This window comes from Meleagris gallopavo, chromosome 27 (assembly GCF_905368555.1).
Source record: "Meleagris gallopavo chromosome 27, MGAL_WU_HG_1.1, whole genome shotgun sequence".
NCBI lineage: Eukaryota > Metazoa > Chordata > Aves > Galliformes > Phasianidae > Meleagris > Meleagris gallopavo.
In genome coordinates, this window is record NC_139430.1 from 2,053,017 (window position 1) to 2,063,203 (window position 10,187).

At 57.3% G+C, this 10,187-nt stretch overlaps 1 protein-coding gene across 11 annotated transcripts in view; it reads right to left on the reverse strand.

The window, feature by feature from the left end:
* The window catches only part of MEF2D (myocyte enhancer factor 2D), a 51,869-nt gene extending 48,095 nt beyond the window's left edge, over positions 1-3,774 (reverse strand). For 2 of the 11 annotated variants that reach the window (XM_085209574.1, XM_085209572.1), the window contains exon 1: positions 3,451-3,741. The gene's annotated coding sequence lies outside the window, so the exon portion shown is untranslated. Of the gene's footprint in view, positions 1-2,255; positions 2,379-2,960; positions 3,108-3,450 lie in introns of those variants that run through there. The other 9 variants (XM_085209582.1, XM_085209578.1, XM_085209579.1 and 6 more) reach the window with 9 other exon arrangements.
* Between the last annotated feature and the right edge of the window lie 6,413 nt (positions 3,775-10,187).

The following is a 10,187-nucleotide window of genomic DNA, read 5'->3' on the forward strand; positions in this document are numbered from 1 at the left end:
CCCGTTGCCTCTTAGACCCCCGGTGCTGGGGCAGCTCCAAGCAGCTGAGCAGGACCCAGTGCTGCCCTCTGGCCCAAGGTGAGAGCTGTTCAACGAAAGCAAAGGGAGCCGGGAACACGGGTGCCGTGCAACCTGGAGACAGCGACGCTCTCCAGCACCAAGGAGCTCGAGGAAAACGAGCGTTTAATTGCATGTTGCAATGAGAACACGTGCGTGCAACACGCAGCTGAGCAGTGGCACAGGGGGCCCGGCAGCTCCAACGGCTCTGGGTGCACACAGACCCCTCCCAGCCCCTTTGGCAAAGGTGCAAAACGGTAAGAGTTTGCCCCATGCAAACTTTGGAGGCCCCCACAGTTCCCAAAGAGAAAGCAAAGCTGCGGGACGAATCCCTGCAAGGTGCTTTTCCACGAGCGTTGCAAACCTTTCACCCCACGCCGGCGCATTCGGTGTCGAAGCGCTGCGTTGCTGCCGTGCCTTTCTTTTCCCGTGGTGGGGAGTGACACCAGGAGCGAGGGCAGGAGAAAGGAGAGAAAAAACTGTGAGCAAACAGAGGCAAAGCGCGAGATGAAAAGCGACAGCTCTGCGAAGGCAGCGGTTGCCGGCAGGCAGGCGGCTTGATCCATCTTGAAAGCAAAAGCAAACTGCTGCTCAGCCGAGGCGCAGGGAGAACCTCGAGGTCCTTCCGGCGCTGCCTGAGCTCCGATCAAACAAAACGATTAACAAATTTCAGCCCTCGATTGAAAGTTTCGCTAATGAGAAGGAAAAAAGGTAAGGAAACCTGAGAGGCGCAGCACAAGGAGGAAGAGCACAAAACGGCACCAGTGGGGGACGAGGGAACGACCCCCCTTTTGGAACAGGGAGGCACGGGGTACCAACCCAACCTACGGCACCCAGCCATCACCCTTGCCCTGCAGTGACTCACTGCAGCCATGCTCTGCTCAGGGCCATCACCTGCCACCCCGTCACCTCTGTGCCACGGCCAGCTCAGCCCCAAGGAACTGCAAAACAGCCACAGAGTCCCCGGGGCTGGAGAGCCTGCAGATGGGACAGCGCTGGGGTGAGGCGTGGGGGTATTTTTAGCTCTGGTTGCAGATGGGGAAGTCCAGCACAGCCTGTACACTCGGGGCATCCGCGTCAGCTCGGCGCATCTCGGGTATGGTGGGGGCTCAAGGGATGCCCTGGAGTGCTGTACAGCATCGCCACGTCCTACTGGGAGGTGGGCAGCACACAGCCCCTTCCTCCCGGACACAGGGCAGAACAAAACATCACAGCAAAACCTATGGGACACGGGTGGCGTCGTGCATCAGGTCCCTACCGCCCGTGGGTGCGCTGCAGGCAGAGAGCAAGCCAGAAAAGAGCAAACTTCCCAGCGCTGCACGCTTGCGGGTTTAAATAGGTTGCAAAGGGCCGTGCTGGTGGCACAGCTGTCCCCACGCCACCCCACAGCCCCAGGTGAGCACTGGGAGCATTATCCCCACGTGCCCTGGGGACCACAGCTGGCTGAGGATGCCAGCTCAAACTCCCGCTCCCCATCCGACACTTTGGGCTTTGTTCTCCTTTGCACAAAGATGCTTTTAGGCGGCCCCGGCAGCACGGAGGGACCTCGGTGTGGCTGTGCTTTATGACCATATTTAGGCTCCTTTACGTCGCCAGAGTTGCAGGAAAAGGGGCCGGGGCGCAAATGAGAATCAGACCCCACTTGTTTCACTTGGCAGAGCCCCCGTTAGGCCACGCCGGCACCGCACGTCCCCACCCTGCCCGACGCTGGGACGCAGCCAGCAGCGAGGAGGGGACACCGACCCCAGCACAGCACCAAGGGCTCGTCCCAAGGTCACGCAGTGACAAAGCCCGGCTCACCAAGAGCCCAAGCCCGGACCTAACTGGAGCCGCAGGGCAGAACCCACCAGCGCCGTGCCCCAAATGCCTCAACCCCACTCAATCACTGCGTCCTTCTGCACCGTGCCGGAGGTGCCACCGAAATTGGAGCCCCGTGTTCCCCGAGCAGAGCCACCCCGGGGGCACAGAGCACCTGCTTGAAGCCCGGCACAAGTGTGGGATGCCTCAGCCCCGGTGAAAGCACGACAACTGCGGGAGCTGAAGGGCACGGGGAGGGGAGGGAGAGCCGCCAGGCACTTCCAGAGGTCCACGACCTTCAGAAGCTCCCAATGGGGGGAGGGGGGAGCGCTCCCCAGGGCACCCCGGGGTGAGGCTGTGGGCAGCAGGGAAGGCAAGGATATATTGAGAACGGAGCTTACCTGCACCCGAAGTGCTGCTCCTCGCCTGGAGGAGGGGAGCGGGCGGGTGGCAGCGTGCTGGGGGTGGGACAGCCCCGACCCCTGGGTGGCGGAGAATGGGCAGCACGAAAAGCCACGCGGGTTGATTGGGGGGGAGTGGAGGGAAGGGGGGAGGGGGGCAGCTGTGGGGCTGGCCGGGAGGGAGGGAGGGGGCTGCGGGGATTGGCAGCAACCGGGGGAGAAGGGAGGAAGGGAGAAGGGAGGAAGGGCCCCCTCGGAGCGGTGGGGAAAAGACGAGGAGGGAAGCGCTGGCTGCGCGAGGTGAAAATTTAAAACGCAATAATAAAACGAAATACGAAATAAAAGGCAAGAACGAAGCCGAGGAACGAGCCGGGGAAAGCAAGGAGATGGTCGGGCAGCGGCCGCCTCGGGCCACCCCGAACCACGCAGCGCTCCGCGGCGGGGGCACCGCCGGGCTCGGGCCGCTGGCCAACGGCGGCGGCGACTCGGGACCCCCCCTCACCACCCCCACCGCCCCCAGGAGGGGCCGCGGGAACAAACAATCGCAGCTGTCAGCCCCACGGCGGCAGCCGGCCAAGGCAGCGGAGCTGCACCGTTCGCTTCACCCTAAAGCTGCTCTTGCCAATCAATCCCTTCCCCCCCACTCCCAGCACCCCGCACGCAGCGCCCATAGGGGACAACAACCCCCCCCCCCATCGGTCTCACCTGTCCCCGCAACGCCGGGCACCTCTTCCCCTTCTTCTTCCCCTTCTTCTTCCCCTTCCTCCCTCTCCCTCCGTCACCTCTGCACCATTTTGGTGACGGTTTGTTTTGAAGCGGCGGAGAGGGGGGGGATGGTTGGTTGGTTGGTTGGTTGGTTGGGGGGGGGGGAAAGGATGTGCTCTCCGCCCCCACCGCGGCGGGGTTCGGCTCTGGGGGTGGGGAAGGGGGGTGGGGGGGGGGATTGGGTTGAGTTGAGGAGTGGGGGGGCATTGGTAAAAACGCAGCGGCTCGGCCTTTCTCGGAAGTAAACACCGCGGAGACGTTAAGAAAAAAAAAAAATACGTGTGTATGTATGATATCGCCGGGGAAAAAAAAAAAAAAAAAAAAGCAAAGCAAAAAAAAAAAAGCTAAAAAGCAGGAAGGAAAAAAAAAAAAAAACACAACAAAACAACAACAAGGAAAAAAAAAAAAAGAGCCGAGCGCTGGGACCCACCTTCGGAAGAGAGGAGCGCGGGGGCCTTCGCGGAGCCGCCTGCGGGGGATGCGGCGCTGCCGGCGGGGAGCCACCATCGCCGGGGCCGCCCAGCCCCAGCCCAGCGTCAGGACGCGGCGCGGCCGGGAGCCAATGGCCGCGGCGGCGCGGAGGAAGCGAAGCGAAGGGGGGAAGGAGGTGCGGGAACGGCACGGCCGAGCGCTGGCGTCCCGGAGCCCCTCCTAACGCCGCTCCGGGACGCGGGGCTCGGAGGGAGGCGGTTGGTGGCCGATGCGATGTGAGGCGGAGGTGCGCCCACCCCCCACCACCAGCAGCACCAGGTGCTGATGGGCTGAAAGCTGCTGTGGATTCAGCTTTACCCCACCGTGCTTTTCCCCTCACGCTGCGGGTCTGGAAGCTGCGTGCCCAGGTGTGGGTGTCCCTGTCGTGCTCTGGACGTTGCGCCCCAGCTGCAACGGAGGCCAGAAGGAATCTCACGCATTGGGGTGCGGATGGGGGTCAGCAGGTGCACCCAGAGCGTGGGGTGGAAGGGCCGCTGTGGACAAGCTGGGGCTCAGCGTGGGCACTGGGGGCTGGGGGCTTCGTCGTCCCAGGGGGCTTCACTGTCCTAAGGGGGTTCACTGTCCTGAGGATGCTCACACGGTGGTGCGGGGAAGATGCCAGCAGAGGTGATGTGGGGCTGCACGCTGTGGTGCCCTGAAGGATGGAGATGCTGAGGCAGTGATCGGTTGCACGCATCCATGAGGCCACGCTCCCAGAACTGGGGACTGGAGATGGGCGCATCCCTGCCCTGCTAGACTGCAAAAATGGATGCGCTCGGCTTAGCACCGATAAACCTCCACCCGCAGGCCCCCCATTACCCCAAAATCTGGGTGCCACAGGCGTGGGGTGCCGGCAGTGCTGGGGATGCTGCGGGTCCCAGCACTTCACCCCACACCCATCCCAGGAGGAGATGCGGTGACTCAGCCAAGGGGGACGAGTGGCACGGAGTGGGGGGGATGGATGGGAGGTTTTGCAACGCGCTGGGTGTGGGAGGAGGCTCCACGCGCGGGGAAAGGCAGCAGCAAGTTATGTAACACGGGGCCCGCGCTGCAGGGGCGAAGCTGGGAAAATGCAGCTCAGGGTGGGAAGCGGCCCCCAGGGTGTCCACCAGCCCCATCCGTGCTGGTGGACTGGGAGTCCCGTAGGGGGACCGCAGGCACGGCCGCAGCGGAGCGATGCCGAACAGCAGCGCGTGGCCCTGCACCTTTCCTTGCATCTGCCAAAGCCAGATGTGAATCGCTGAGGTTGCTCACGTGGAGCAGCAAACCACGGCTCTGCTCCGCGCCATCAGCATCACCAGCACCTCGTGCTGCCCTAAGCTGAACAAACCAAGTGCAGATCTGGACGTCTCCACCATGCACAGCACGCAGCTGTGCACCCTGTGGCACCCGCACCCTTCCCACAGCCACCCCTCTGCCTTCCTGCTGGCTCCTTCCCACCCCCACCCCCATTTCCAGTGGACCTCTCCGTGCTTCTGGCTTTTTTGGGGCTGTTTGTTGGCAGCGAGCGACTTTATGATATTTATTGTTAGAAATTGAGCTATTTTTAGGGCCCCGTTGGATTCGGCGGCGATGGGATTAGTCATCCCACCCAGAGCTGTTTGCAGCCTTTCCTCAAGGATTCTCCAGAGTTTGTTTTCCAATCGACCGACATTCGCGCATCCAAAGAAATAAAACATAAAAACATTTGGGATAACGCCCAGCTCCGGAGCCGCTCCACGAGTGGAAACGCAGGAAGGATATTGATGAGACCAAGAAGAGAACATTGCTACGAACCTCAAAGCATTTTGGAAAGTCAGCTCGAGCTGCTTTTTTTTTTTTTCTTTTTTCTTTTTTCTTTTCTTTTCTTTTTTTTTTTTTTTTTTTGGTGTTTTTCTCTTGGGAACCAAGTGCTGAGTAACTCCCTTCCCACACCGCGCTGATGGCTTTGTGCAGCTGCTGCGCAGCCTCTTGACAGTGGAAACTGCTTTCCCTTGCTCTGTGCCAGCGGGTAGGAGGGAGGGCTCCTGGGTCTGCAACACGCACGGCCACCTACACCCTCTGTAAGCGAGGCTGTCAAGAATTAAGGGGGAAAAAAAATAAATAAATAAGGCACCCAAAAATCTGGAAGCAAGGAGAATGTTTGCTCCTTTCGCGCTAGGAGCAAATGGCAGCGGTGGGTGCGTGGCAGCCTGGCACTTGGGTGCGCAACCAGGGATTGCTGTGTCCCATCTCGGGATGCTGCAGAGCCCAAAGCAAGGAGGGGGGACGTGGGTGCCCCCCAGGGTGCAGCAATGCATGGGTGTCCCCCAGAATGCAGCAATGCATGGGTGCCCCCCCAGGGTGCAGCCTCAGGGTGGCACAGCACACTGGGGATGGGGATGAGCAGCGTGGATGCAGCCTGGGGTCACATTCAGCTCCGCAAGGGTGGCACACGTGCGGTGACAGCTTGGATTGGGGTTCGGGGGGGGGGGGGGGGGAGGGAAGGAAGCGTCGCTTTCACGTGGCTCACGACGGCAATCTGGAGCGGATTATTTGCCCTCGCAGCTGGCAGGAGGGCAGCAGAGCTGGCGGGGCGCTGGAGATGCTCAGTGGCCCTGCGAGGTTGGAGCCAGGGGCCACCAGCCCACCCCGCTCCTCCCTCCCTGCCCCCCTTCCTCTCCCAGGCTAAATTCTCCCACAGCCTCCATTGACGTCCTGCCTGCGTCACCGTCTCCAGCACAACCAGACAGCACATGGGAGAGGCAGCTTTAAAGCGGCAGGGCCCTGCTGGGGCTCCAGCTGTGCACACCCAGCAGCAGGGAGACCCTCGGAGGGGGGGGAAGGGGGCTTCCCCCAAACCTCCCCCCCACCCCCATCACAATGCGCGCACCCCACAGCCCTGCTGGGAGGGGGTTCCCCAAATGCAAAGGGGGTGATGGAATGGGGGGAGGTGAGGCTTTTTCTGCCCCATGCCGAGGAGCATGAAAACATTTTGCTTCCAGGTCTGCGCCTGCATCCTATCTAAACCAACCCCCAAATGCGGCTCAGAAGCGCTGGAGGCGAAGGGAGGCTGTTTTGTGTTTGAAGTGCGAGCTCACAGCCCCGGCTCTAAGAGCTGGAGCCAGGCTCGTGGTGTTCTTCCCTCCCTGCTCGGCCCCGGGCCAGTCCTTCAGCCTTTACATCTGCGCTTCGCATGTGCCGAGCCGAAGGTGCAGCTCTGCTGGGTCCTAAGGGCACGGTGGGGAAACAAAGGCGTGAGCACAGAGCTTTGCAAGGGGTTGGGTGTGAGATGCAATGAGCTCTGCGAGGGCTCAGCCCCAGGTTGCAATGAGCTCAGCTTCCCTTCCCTTCCCTTGGAAACCTGGAAGAGGTTTCCAAGCAGGACAGCAGCAGTGCAGCAAGAAGCTGTTCCCACTTCTTTGGGTTTTATTATTGAGAGCATCTCTTAGCACCCCGAGGGTTAAACCCAGCGTGCAGCTTATCAGCTAAACCAGGCTGTGAAAACAGCTCTCTCAGAACCAAATCCATGGAGCGTCTTGCAGTTTTGCATCAACTAATTCTCACCTTTTGCTTCTGAAGCACGAGATCGCAGCCCCGCTCCCCCTTCCCTGGTGCACGGGGTGATGGAGGCAGGCAGCAGAACGAGGCTGCAGCAGGAGCACAGCCTCGTCGTGTAGGAGTTGCTATCGACTGGGAGCAGCCCAGTTCCAAGGAACTCCCAAAAGTTGCATGCATTAATGCTGTGCTGAATCAGACTTGGAGATCCAGAGCAGCTCTGCAGGAGAAAGCAGAGATGTGGGTCAGGCCGCTGCCTTCCTTCACCCAGTCCCTCATAGCTCACATAAATCTCTATTCCCACACAAACTCAGACCCTCCTCAGAGCCTGCAATTCCTGCCTGCATGCCCTGCCCTGATATAAAGGCCGGGCTGCTTCCCATCGCTCAGCCAGTTTGACCTGCACCAGCCCAGCACGGCTCTCCTGGGCGAGGTTCTTATCAGCTGCACAGCAGCCTCCCGCCCTGGGATGCTCTCCACTGCTTCAGACACTCATGGCATCGCTCCAGAAAGGGGCGGGGGGGGGGGGGAGGAAGGACGCAGCCCCTCCACACCCCCCTCCCCACGCCTCCGCTCAGCCTGCTGCTCACTTGATCCCGTCGCTCCCATGTAATCCACGCTTCCCTCCCGGTGCCCTTGGCTTTAATGCTGAGTGCTGGACTGCAGCCACGCGGTTCGTGATGCCTTTCCTGGTTGTATCGCAGGGCTGAGCCAAACTGCAGCCCCAGCAGGCAGTGCCAGGAGCCCCAGGAACGAGCCCTGGCCCCAACATCCCCTAAAGCAGCACCACTTCTACGTGTGCTCACACTTCACCCTAAACCTAACCTTGAATCTAACCTAACCCTAACCCTATAACCCTAACCCTATAACCCTATAACCCTAACCCTAACCCTAACCCTAACCCTAAAGCAGCACCCTAGGTGTGCTCACACTTCACCCTAAACCTAACCTTGAATCTAACACTAACCCTAACCCTATAACCCTAACCTATAACCCTAACCCTAACCCTAACCCTATAACCCTAACCCTATAACCCTAACCTATAACCCTAACCCTATAACCCTAACCCTATAACCCTAACCCTATAACCCTAACCCTAACACTAACCCTAACCCTAACCCTATAACCCTATAACTCTAACCCCATAACCCTAACACTAACCCTTACCCTAACCCTATAACCCTAACCCTAACCCTATAACCCTATAATCCTATAACCCTATAACCCTATAACACTATAACCCTAACCCTATAACCCTAACACTAACCTTTACCCTAACCCTATAACACTAACCCTATAACCCTATAACCCTAACGCTAACCCTGACGCTAACTCTAACCCTAACCCTTAACCCTAACCCTAACCCTAACCCTTAACCCTAACCCTTAACCCCATAACCCTATAACCCTAACCCTATAAACCTAACCCTAACCCTAACCCTATAACCCTAATCCTTACCCTAATCCTATAACACCCTAAACCTAACACTATAATCCTAATACTTACCCTGACCCTATTACCCCAACCCTAGGCCTATAACTCCAACCCTTACCCTAACCCTATAACACTTACCCTAAACCCAACGCTATAACCCTAACCTTTACCCTGACTCTATAACCCCAACCCTCACCCTATAGCCCTTACCCTAACCCTATAACCCTTACCCTATCTCTAACCCTATAACCCTAACCCTTACCCTGACCCTACAACTCTTACCCTAACCCTTACCCTATAACCCTAACCCTAACCCTTACCCTATAACCCTACCCTAACCCTATAACCCTAACCCTAGAACCCTAAACCTAACCCTAACCCTTACCCTAACCCTAACCCTATAACCCTAACCCTATAACCCTAACCCTTACCCTAAACCCTAACCCTATAACCCTAATCCTATAACCCTAACCCTATAACCCTAACCCTATAACCCTAACCCTAACCCTGACCCTACAACCCTAACCCTATAACCCTTAACCTAACCATAACCCTCACCCTAACCCTATAACCCTAACCCTATAACCCTAACCCTATAACCCTAACCCTATAACCCTAACCCTATAACCCTAACCCTAACCCTAACCCTATAACCCTAACCCTATAACCCTGACCCTATAACCCTAACCCTATAACCCTAACCCTATAAACCTAACCCTTACCCTTACCCTATAACCCTAACCCTAACCCTGACCCTACAACCCTTACCCTACAACCCTATAACCCTAACCCTAACCCTTACCCTAACCCTATAACCCTAACCCTAACCCTAACCCTATAACCCTAACCCTTAACCTTACCCTATAACCTTAACCCTAACCCTGACCCTACAATCCTTACCCTATAACTCTAACCCTAACCCTTACCCTAACCCTTACCCTAACCCTAACCCTATAACCCTAACCCTTACCCTAACCCTAACCCTATAACCCTAACCCTATAACCCTAACCCTATAACCCTAACCCTTACCCTAACCCTAACCCTATAACCCTAACCCTATAACCCTAACCCTAACCCTTACCGTAACCCTAACCCTATAACCCTAACCCTAACCCTATAACCCTAACCCTAACCCTATAACCCTAACCCTAACCCTAACCCTATAACCCTAACCCTAACCCTAACCCTATAACCCTAACCCTATAACCCTAACCCTATAACCCTAACCCTAACCCTATAACCCTAACCCTAACCCTATAACCCTAACCCTAACCCTAACCCTATAACCCTAACCCTAACCCTAACCCTATAACCCTAACCCTATAACCCTAACCCTATAACCGTAACCCTATCACCCTAATCCTTACCCTGACCCTATAACCCCAACCCTCACCCCAACCTTATAACCACAATCCTAACCCTATACCCCTTACTCTAACCCTATAAACCTAACCCTAACCCTATAAACCTAACCCTAACCCTAAACCTAACCCTAACACTATAAACCTAACCCTTACCCAAACCCTACAACCCTTACACTATCCCTAATCCTATAACCCTAACCCTTACCCTGACCATACAACCCTTACCCTATAACCCTAACCCTATAACCCTAACCCTCACCCTACAACCCTTACCCTATCCCTAACCCTATAACCCTAACCCTTTCCCTAACCCTACAACCCTTACCTTATCCCTAACCCTATAACCCTAAGCCTTACCCTATAACCCTAACCCTATAACCC